The sequence below is a fragment of the Setaria italica genome, chromosome II (genome assembly GCF_000263155.2).
Source record: "Setaria italica strain Yugu1 chromosome II, Setaria_italica_v2.0, whole genome shotgun sequence".
Classification (NCBI taxonomy): domain Eukaryota; kingdom Viridiplantae; phylum Streptophyta; class Magnoliopsida; order Poales; family Poaceae; genus Setaria; species Setaria italica.
This window is the reverse complement of record NC_028451.1, coordinates 22,279,799-22,288,907: the sequence shown is the minus strand read 5'-3', so window position 1 is coordinate 22,288,907 and position 9,109 is coordinate 22,279,799.

Sequence of the window (9,109 nt, the reverse complement as noted above, 5' to 3'; positions counted from 1 at the left end):
ATGGTTCGATCAATGATGAGCCAGTCAGACCTACCGTTGTCATTTTGGGGATACGCTCTAGAAACAGCAGCTTTCACACTTAATAGGGTACCATCTAAATCCGTAGTTATGACACCATATGAGATATGGACTGGAAAGGTTCCTAGTTTGTCTTTTCTAAAGATTTGGGGATGTGAAGTGTTTGTCAAGTGACTTCAGTCAGACAAGATCACACCCAAGTTGGATAGGTGCATTTTCGTGGGATATCCAAAGGAAACTTTGGGATATTATTTCTACAACCGATCAGAAGGCAAAGTGTTTGTCGCTCGGAACGGGGTTTTCCTAGAGAAAGAGTTTCTCAAAGGAGAAAAGAGTGGAAAGACAGTGCATCTTGAAGAAGTTCAAAATGAGCCGATCGGGCAAGAATCAATGAGTGATGCTAACGTAGCAGAACAAGTTGAGATACCCATGGCAAGAGAAGCACCGCCACAACCAAGAAGGTCGGCAAGGCTCCGCGAAATGCGGGAAATATTATTGTTGGACAATGATGAGCCTGCGACATATGCAGAAGCAATGATGGACCCAGACTCCGAAAAATGGCAGAGTGCCATGCAATCCGAAATAGAGTCCATGGGAGACAATCAAGTTTGGAACTTGGTTGACCCGCCTGATGGTGTTAAAGCCATAGAGTGCAAGTGGATCTATAAGAAGAAAAAGGACATGGATGGAAATGTTCACATCTATAAAGCACGACTTGTCGCAAAAGGTTTTCGACAAGTTCAAGGAGTTGACTACGACGAGACCTTCTCGCCCGTAGTGATGCTTAAGTCCATTCGGATTATTCTAGCTATAGCTGCATATTTCGATTATGAGATATGGCAGATGGATGTCAAGACAGCTTTCCTAAATGGAAACCTAGCTGAGGACGTGTATATGATACAGCCTGAGGGTTTTGTCGATCCGAAAAATGCTGGAAAGGTATGCAAGCTTCAGAGATCCATTTATGGATTGAAGCAAGCATCTAGGAGTTGGAACATTCGTTTTGATGAAGTGGTCAAAGGGTTTGACTTCACCAAGAACGAAGAAGAGTCTTGTGTTTACAAGAAGGTTAGTGGGAGATCTATAGTATTTCTAATCTTATATGTGGATAACATATTGCTGATTGGAAATAACATTCCTATGCTTGAGTCCGTAAAGACGTCACTGAAAAATAGTTTTTCGATGAAGGACTTAGGGGAAGCGGCATATATTCTGGGCATTAAGATCTATAGAGATAGATCGAGAAGGCTTATAGGATTAAGCCAAGATACTTGCATTGACAAAGTGTTGAAGCGGTTCAGCATGGAAGAGGCAAAGAAAGGGTTCTTGCCTATGTCACATGGCATACATCTCAGCAAGACTCAGCAGTCCTTGAGCGGGATCATATGAGTAGATTGCCATATGCCTCGGCTATTGGATCTATCATGTATGCAATGATAAGTACTCGCCCAGATGTTTCATATACGCTAAGTATGACAAGCAGACACCAATCTGATCCAGGTGAGAATCACTGGACAGCGGTGAAAAACATTCTTAAGTACTTGAGAAGGACTAAAGATATGTTCCTCATCTATGGAGGTGAGGAGGAGCTCGTTGTAACAGGTTACACCGATGCTGGTTTCCAAACTGACAGAGATGATTCAAAGTCACAATCAGCATTTGTGTTCACGCTAAATGGTGGTGCTGTTAGTTGGAAGAGTTCCAAACAGGAGACGGTGGCCGATTCTACGACAGAAGCCGAGTACATCGCGGCTTCGGAAGCCGCGAAGGAGGGTGTTTGGATAAGGAATTTCCTCATTGAGCTTGGTGTGTTCCCGAATGCGTCCAGCCCATTGAATCTCTACTGTGATAACAATGGTGCAATTGCGCAAGCAAAGGAGCCAAGGAACCACCAGAAGAACAAACACGTAATGCGGCGATTTTATCTCATTCGAGACTTCGTTAACCGGGGTGAGATCAAGATATGCAAAATACACACGGATCTGAACATCTCTGATCCGTTGACAAAACCACTCCCGCAGGCTAAGCATGATGCGCATGTAAGAGCTATGGGTATTAGGTACCTTCTAGATTGACTCTAGTGCAAGTGGGAGACTGTTGGAGGTATGCCCTAGAGACAATCATAGAGATGATGATATTCCATTTGTATCCATGATTTATATTGTGTTCCTTGAATATCCATTAAAGGCTACTTGAATTGATTTGCAATTATGTGAATTGTGTGTGAAACTCTTTACTTGTATGGTTATTCTAAAGTTGTCCCTAGTCGGAGTTCATGTGAGGACACACATGAATATTAGACTAGCACATGTATTAGTTGATGACTATGTTTCACAAGTCATGGACATGGAGATGTTGAACTAATAATGTGGGCACATGTGGAGACATGTGCTAGGACTGACCCAGCACGAGAAGTAGTTCTCTCTTTAAACAACATATACGCTTTGTCCTTAGACCTGAGATTGTCGCATGTATTCAAGATGTGGATCAACCTACTTAGGGGATATCAAACGCTACGCCGTAACAGGGTAGTTATAAAGGTAGCTTTCGGGTTTGTCAAGAAGCATGCTATGAGACATGGTTAATCAAGATGGGATTTGCCCCTCTCTGATTGAGAGTGATATCTCTGGGCCCCTCGAGTGATCGAATCCGAAAATGCATGGCCATGCTACGTACGGTTAAGAGTTAACCTACAAAGGGATTCTGAATCACAGGATCGAGAAAGAGCGGTCGGCTTGAAGCTAGACCAAATATCGTGAGGCAAAGGGAATAGCATGTATATTATGTTGTGATGGTTCGTCTGATATGATCTTCGTGTGCGTATAGGAGTTGGCACGTCTTGCTAGAGGCCGCTACCGACTATTGGGCCGAGTAGGAGTACTCGGGCCATGTCTATACGTATCCGAACCCATAGGGTCACACACTTAAGGGGCTGGAAGCCCAATTCGGATGTGATCCGAGTTGGATTAGGTTTAGAAGTACTAATGGGCCTCGGACCCAGAGGCTCGTTAGTAACCTCTATAAATAGAGGGGTGGGGGCGCCCTAGGGTTTACACCTTTTGGCGAAACACATCTGCCGCGCCTCCCACGCCCTCGCCTGTTGCAACTCGCGGATCTAGCAGTCCGGCTTGCGACGCTTTCTCCCTGCACGTGTGGATACCTTGGAGGTGTTGCACCTGCAGCACTTGGACGAGCCGCCGACAAGCCGATGACGAGCCGCGGCACGAGGGCGATCTTGCTGCACGTGGACGAGCTGCTGAGGAGCTGCTGGACGTTGACGTGATCGACTACGTACAACTACGTTGATCAACTACGTACGACTACGTTGATCATCTTCGCTGCATCGACGCAAATCTACATCTTCCGCACCAGTAGTGCGTTGAGTGGTAATCCCGTGATCCTTATACGGCAGTTCTTCCTGGTTTTACGCGGTAGAAATTTTGATTTGCGCTAGTGTAGCCTACCTCGTATCCCAACAGCGTCACCCGGCCACTAGGGCACTCATCCTGCAAGCAATCGAAAAACTAGCAAGAACAAGTATAACAAGTACTGAATTTACTAGATGAAGATGAAGGTTTCCAACTCAATCTCAATAAGGTGGGGTTCCGAAGACAAGAAGACGGGCGGCTGATCCAGCACGCGCGCTTACATGTCCCTAATGGACCCAACTTGATACACGGCCCATTGGGCCAAAATAAGGTGACGCAGCACCAGAAAACCTCTTGGTAGTAAATTGGTCATTGTGACCGCCTCAGACAAGATATGGACTTAAGTCTAGATCCATATGATAATAGACTTCATAACGAATCCGTGAAGTACTTGAATGCCCCAATCCGAGTCCGTATGCAACCGTGGTGACCATCACAAGTTGGTACTGTCCTAGAGTCCGAATCCAGCCTGCGCGAGTCCTTTTCCCTTTCGGTCTTCTCCCTGATTCCTAAGCAAAACTAGAGTGCACACGTCTCCATGGTCCAAATAGGATGGACAGGAACTCAAGAGTGAACTTACTTGATGATTAAGTTGACGAGCACAGGCGCGAGTAATGGGACCAGAAACTGGTACTTGTGTAGGTGTGGATGTATCGTTGGTGTTGACGTCCTCATCAGAATACGTAGTCAATCACGTCAACGTCGAGCAGCTCGTCCACATACAGCGAGGTCCTCCTCATGCTGCGGCTCGCCGTCAGCTCATCGCGGCTCGTCGGCGGCTCATCGTGGCTCATCGGCGGCTCGTTGGTGGCTCGTCCAAGTGCTGCAGGTGCAATACCTCCAAGGTATAGACACGTGCAGAGTGGAAGCGTTGCAAGCCGGACTGCTAGGTCCGCGAGTTGTAACAGGACGAGTCCATATGCAACCGTGGTGACCATCACAAGTTGGTACTGTCCTGGAGTCCCAATCCAGCCTGCGCGAGTCCTTTTCCCTTTCGGTCTTCTCCCTGATTCCTAAGCAAAACTAGAGTGCACACGTCTCCATGGTCCAAATAGGATGGACAGGAACTCAAGAGTGAACTTACTTGATGATTAAGTTGACGAGCACAGGCGCGAGTAATGGGACCAGAAACTGGTACTTGTGTATGTGTGGATGGATCGTTGGTGTTGATGTCCTCATCAGAATACGTAGTCAATCACATCAACGTCGAGCAGCTCGTCCACGTACAGCGAGGTCCTCCTCATGCTGCGGCTCGCCGTCAGCTCATCGCGGCTCGTCGGCGGCTCATCGTGGCTCATCAGCGGCTCGTCGGTGGCTCGTCCAAGTGCTGCAGGTGCAACACCTCCAAGGTATACACACGTGCAGAGTGGAAGCGTTGCAAGCCGGACTGCTAGGTCCGCGAGTTGCAACAGGACGACGGCATGGGAGGCGCGGCAGCTGTTGGTTCGGCCAAAAGGGATAAAATCCTAGGGCGCCCCACCCCTCTATTTATAGAGGTTCCTGACGGGCCTTTGCGTCCGAGACCCATTAGTACTTCTAAATCGGATCCAACTCAGATCATATCTGAATTGGGCTTCCAGCCCCTTAAGTGTGTGACCCTATAGGTTCAGATACGTATAGACATGGCCCGAGTACTCCTACTCGGCCCAATAGTCGGTAGCGCCTCTAGCAAGATGTGCCAACTCCTATACGCACACGAAGATCATATCAGACGAACCGTCACAACATCACGTACATGCTATTCCCTTTCCCTCACGATATTTGGTCTAGCTCCAAGCCGATCACTCTTTCTCAATCCTGTGATTTGAAATCCCTTTGCAGGTTAACTCTTAACCGTACGTAGCATGGCCATGCATTTCCGGATCCGATCACTCGAGGGGCCTAGAGATATCACTCTCAATCAGAGAGGGGCAAATCCCATCTTGATTGACCATGTCTCAAAGCATGCTTCTTGACAAACCAAAAGCTACCTTTTTAACTACCCTATCACGGTGTAGCGTTTGATAGCCCCTAAGTAAGTCGATCCACATCTTGAGTACATGCGACAATCTCAGGTCTAAGGACAAAGCATACATGTTGTGTAAAGAGAGAACTACTTCTCATGTTGGGTCAGTCCTAGCACATGTCTCTACATGTGCCTACATTATTAGTTTGACATCTCCATGTCCATGACTTGTGAAATATAGTCATCAACTAATATATGTACTAGTCTAATATCCATGTGTGTCCACACATGAACTCCGACTAGGGATAACTTTGAGAATAACCATACAAGTAAAGAGTTCCATGTACAATTCACATAATTGCAGATCAATTCAAGTAGCCTTTAATGGATATTCAATGAACACAATATAAATCATGGATACAAATGGAATATCATCAGCTCTATGATTACCTCTAGGGCATACCTCCAACAGTCTCCCACTTGCACTAAGGATCGGAAATATTCAAATTCGTGTGTATTTTTGCATATCTTGATCTCACCCCGATTAACAAAGTCTCGAATGAGATGAAATCGCCACATTACGTGTTTGTTCTTCTGGTGGTTCCTTGGCTCCTTTGCTTGCACAATTGCCCCATTGTTATTGTTGGAGGTATGCCCTAGAGGCAATCATAGAGATGATGATATTCCATTTGTATCCATGATTTGTATATTGTATTCATTGAATATCCATTAAAGGCTACTTGAATTGATTTGCAATTATGTGAATTGTATGTGAAACTCTTTACTTGTATGGTTCTTCTAAAGTTGTCCCTAGTTGGAGTTCATGTGAGGACACACATGGATATTAGACTAGCACATGTATTAGTTGATGACTATGTTTCACAAGTCATGGACATGGAGATGTTAAACTAATAATGTGGGCACATGTGGAGACATGTGCTAGGACTGACCCAACACGAGAAGTAGTTCTCTCTTTACACAACATGTACACTTTGTCCTTCGACCTGAGATTGTCACATGTACTCAAGATGTGGATCGACTTACTTAGGGGCTATCAAACGCTACACCGTGACTGGGTAGTTAAAAAAGTAGCTTTCGGGTTTGTCAAGAAGCATGCTGTGAGACATGGTCAATCAAGATGGGATTTGCCCCTCTCTGATGGAGAGTGATATCTCTAGGCCCCTTGAGTGATCGGATTTGAAAATGCATGGCCATGCTACGTACGGTTAAGAGTTAACCTACAAAAGGATTCCGAATCATAGGATCGAGAAAGAGCGGTCGGCTTGGAGCTAGACCAAATATCGTGAGGCAAAGGGAATAGCATGTACATGATGTTGTGCCGGTTCGTCTGATATGATCATCGTGTGCGTATAGGAGTTAGCACGTCTTGCTAGAGGCCGCTACCGACTATTGGGCCAAGTAGGAGAACTCGGGCCATGTCTATACGTATCCAAACCCATAGGGTCACACACTTAAGGGGCTGGAAGCCCAATTCGGATGTGATCCGAGTTGGATTAGGTTTAGAAGTACTAATGGGCCTCGGACCCAGAGGCCCGTCAGGAACATCTATAAATAGAGGGGTGGGGGCGCCCTAGGATTTACACCTTTTGGCGAAGCACATCTGCCGCGCCTCCCACACCCTCGCCTGTTGCAACTCGCGGACCTAGCAATCTGACTTGCGACGCTTCCTCCCTGCACGTGTGGATAACTTGGAGGTGTTGCGCTAGTTGCACTTGGACGAGCCGCCGACGAGCCACGACGAGCCGCGGCACGAAGACAATCTTGGTAGAAAATTTTTGATTTGCGCTAGCGTAGCCTACCTCATATCTCAACAGTTATCACAGTAGAGATTCAATGGGTTGGACGCATTCGGGAACACACCAAGCTCAATAAGGAAATTCCTTATCCAAACACCCTCTTTCGCGACTTCCGAAGCCACGATGTACTCGGCTTCTATCATAGAATCGGGCACCATCTCCTGCTTGGAACTCTTCCAACTAAAAACACCACCATTTAGCGTGAACACAAATCCTGATTGTGACTTTGAATCATCTACATGTGCCTACATTATTAGTTTGACATCTCCATGTCCATAACTTGTGAAACATAGTCATCAACTAATATATGTACTAGTCTAATATTCATGTGTGTCCACACATGAACTCCGACTAGGGACAACTTTTAGAATAACCATGGAAGGGACCATTCTAAACTTGGGGGTGGAAGCATCGGGTAATGGCATCAGGGCCTTCCTCTTTCCACCTTTATCGGGTTCAATCTCTCTTTGAGCTCCAATCTCAATCCTCTGCGAAACCGGTCCTTCTTCTTCTTATCCGAGTCCGCATGATATCCTCCATAATGACAGAGGTCGTTGAAGGTCTGTGCATACTGCAGGACGTTGCGGCCTTCCTGGGTGAGAGCCAGGAATTCATTGAGCTTATGCTCCAGGAGACCCTCAGGGATATGATTGGCCCTGAACGTCATCTTGAACTCCTTCCAGCTGACTACGTGTTCGGCCGGCTGCATGGCTTGGTAGTGATCCCACCATAGGAGGGCAGAACCACACAGTTGTTGCATGGTGAACCGAGCCTTGTTCTCATCCGGGCAATGGGCAGTGAGGAGGGAGAACTTGGATTCGATGGCACAAATCCAGGCATCAGTGTCGAGCAGGACCTCCGTCTTGTGGAACAGAGGAGGCTGTGTTCCCAGAAAGTCCTCATAACAAGCAACATGAGGTTGCTGATGAGCTCTTCCTCCCTGGAGTTGCAGCTGCTGCTGTTGCTGTCCCTGGACCAAGTGTCGCAGGAGTTCGGTTTGGGCAGCCAGGACATCCGCGAGCGACGGTGGAAGGGGCGGTGGTGGCGGGGGTGCTTGGTTATCCCCACTGCCACTCGAGGCTGATCCAGAGTGGGTAAGGCACACCATCTGCAAGGGTGTACCTTTCTATTAGCCATATAACCCGAAACTTGCTCGATCATAAGGAACAAACATTATGTGCAAAACCACAAGCATCCATCTTGCCAATAGTGAGAAAGATAGCAGTATCTTCCTTTATCGAGTAGGTGCATAGCTCTTCTTTTCCAATTTAGTTAGCACTCATATTGCTCTCGGCATCTTCCACTTTATTCTTGCTAACCGACAGTGAGAGTAGCATGATCGATTTGCAAGACGAGCGCGTTGCTAAGCGGCTGTTTTTCTGCAAACTGGTCAGCGGAAAACTGATTCTAACCCAAGTCTGATAGATCTGAAAGAGCTGAAATTTTTCGAGCGGCTACAGCACAAGTTTTCACACAACTTTGATATTCGAAGCGCATCTCACAGGTGGACAGAAGTGGGTGTAACAGTGAGATAAGAACAGGAACTGAGTCTGCCAGGATTATCGCCACCATACTCATTTCATGACAAGTTTCTTAACACAGGAAGAGTACTCAACTCAAGGCTAACCTATTACATCACCATCCAAAATTTTAGGTTGCCGAGGAGTACAATAAAAGACCAACTTACTAAAACCAAATCTAAAAGTCATCTAGGTTGCCCACGGAGGAAACACTGTGCGTCGGAAAAGGGGCGTCACCAACTCGGGGTAGAGACTGAACCACGTCAAAGTCCATGCTCGATACTCCCTCCATCTCCTCGGGGTCTTCCTCCTCCTCCTCCTCCATAGGGTCATTCTCCTCCTGCTGCTCCTGCGCATGGATGGCATTGATCTCGGCGTGGT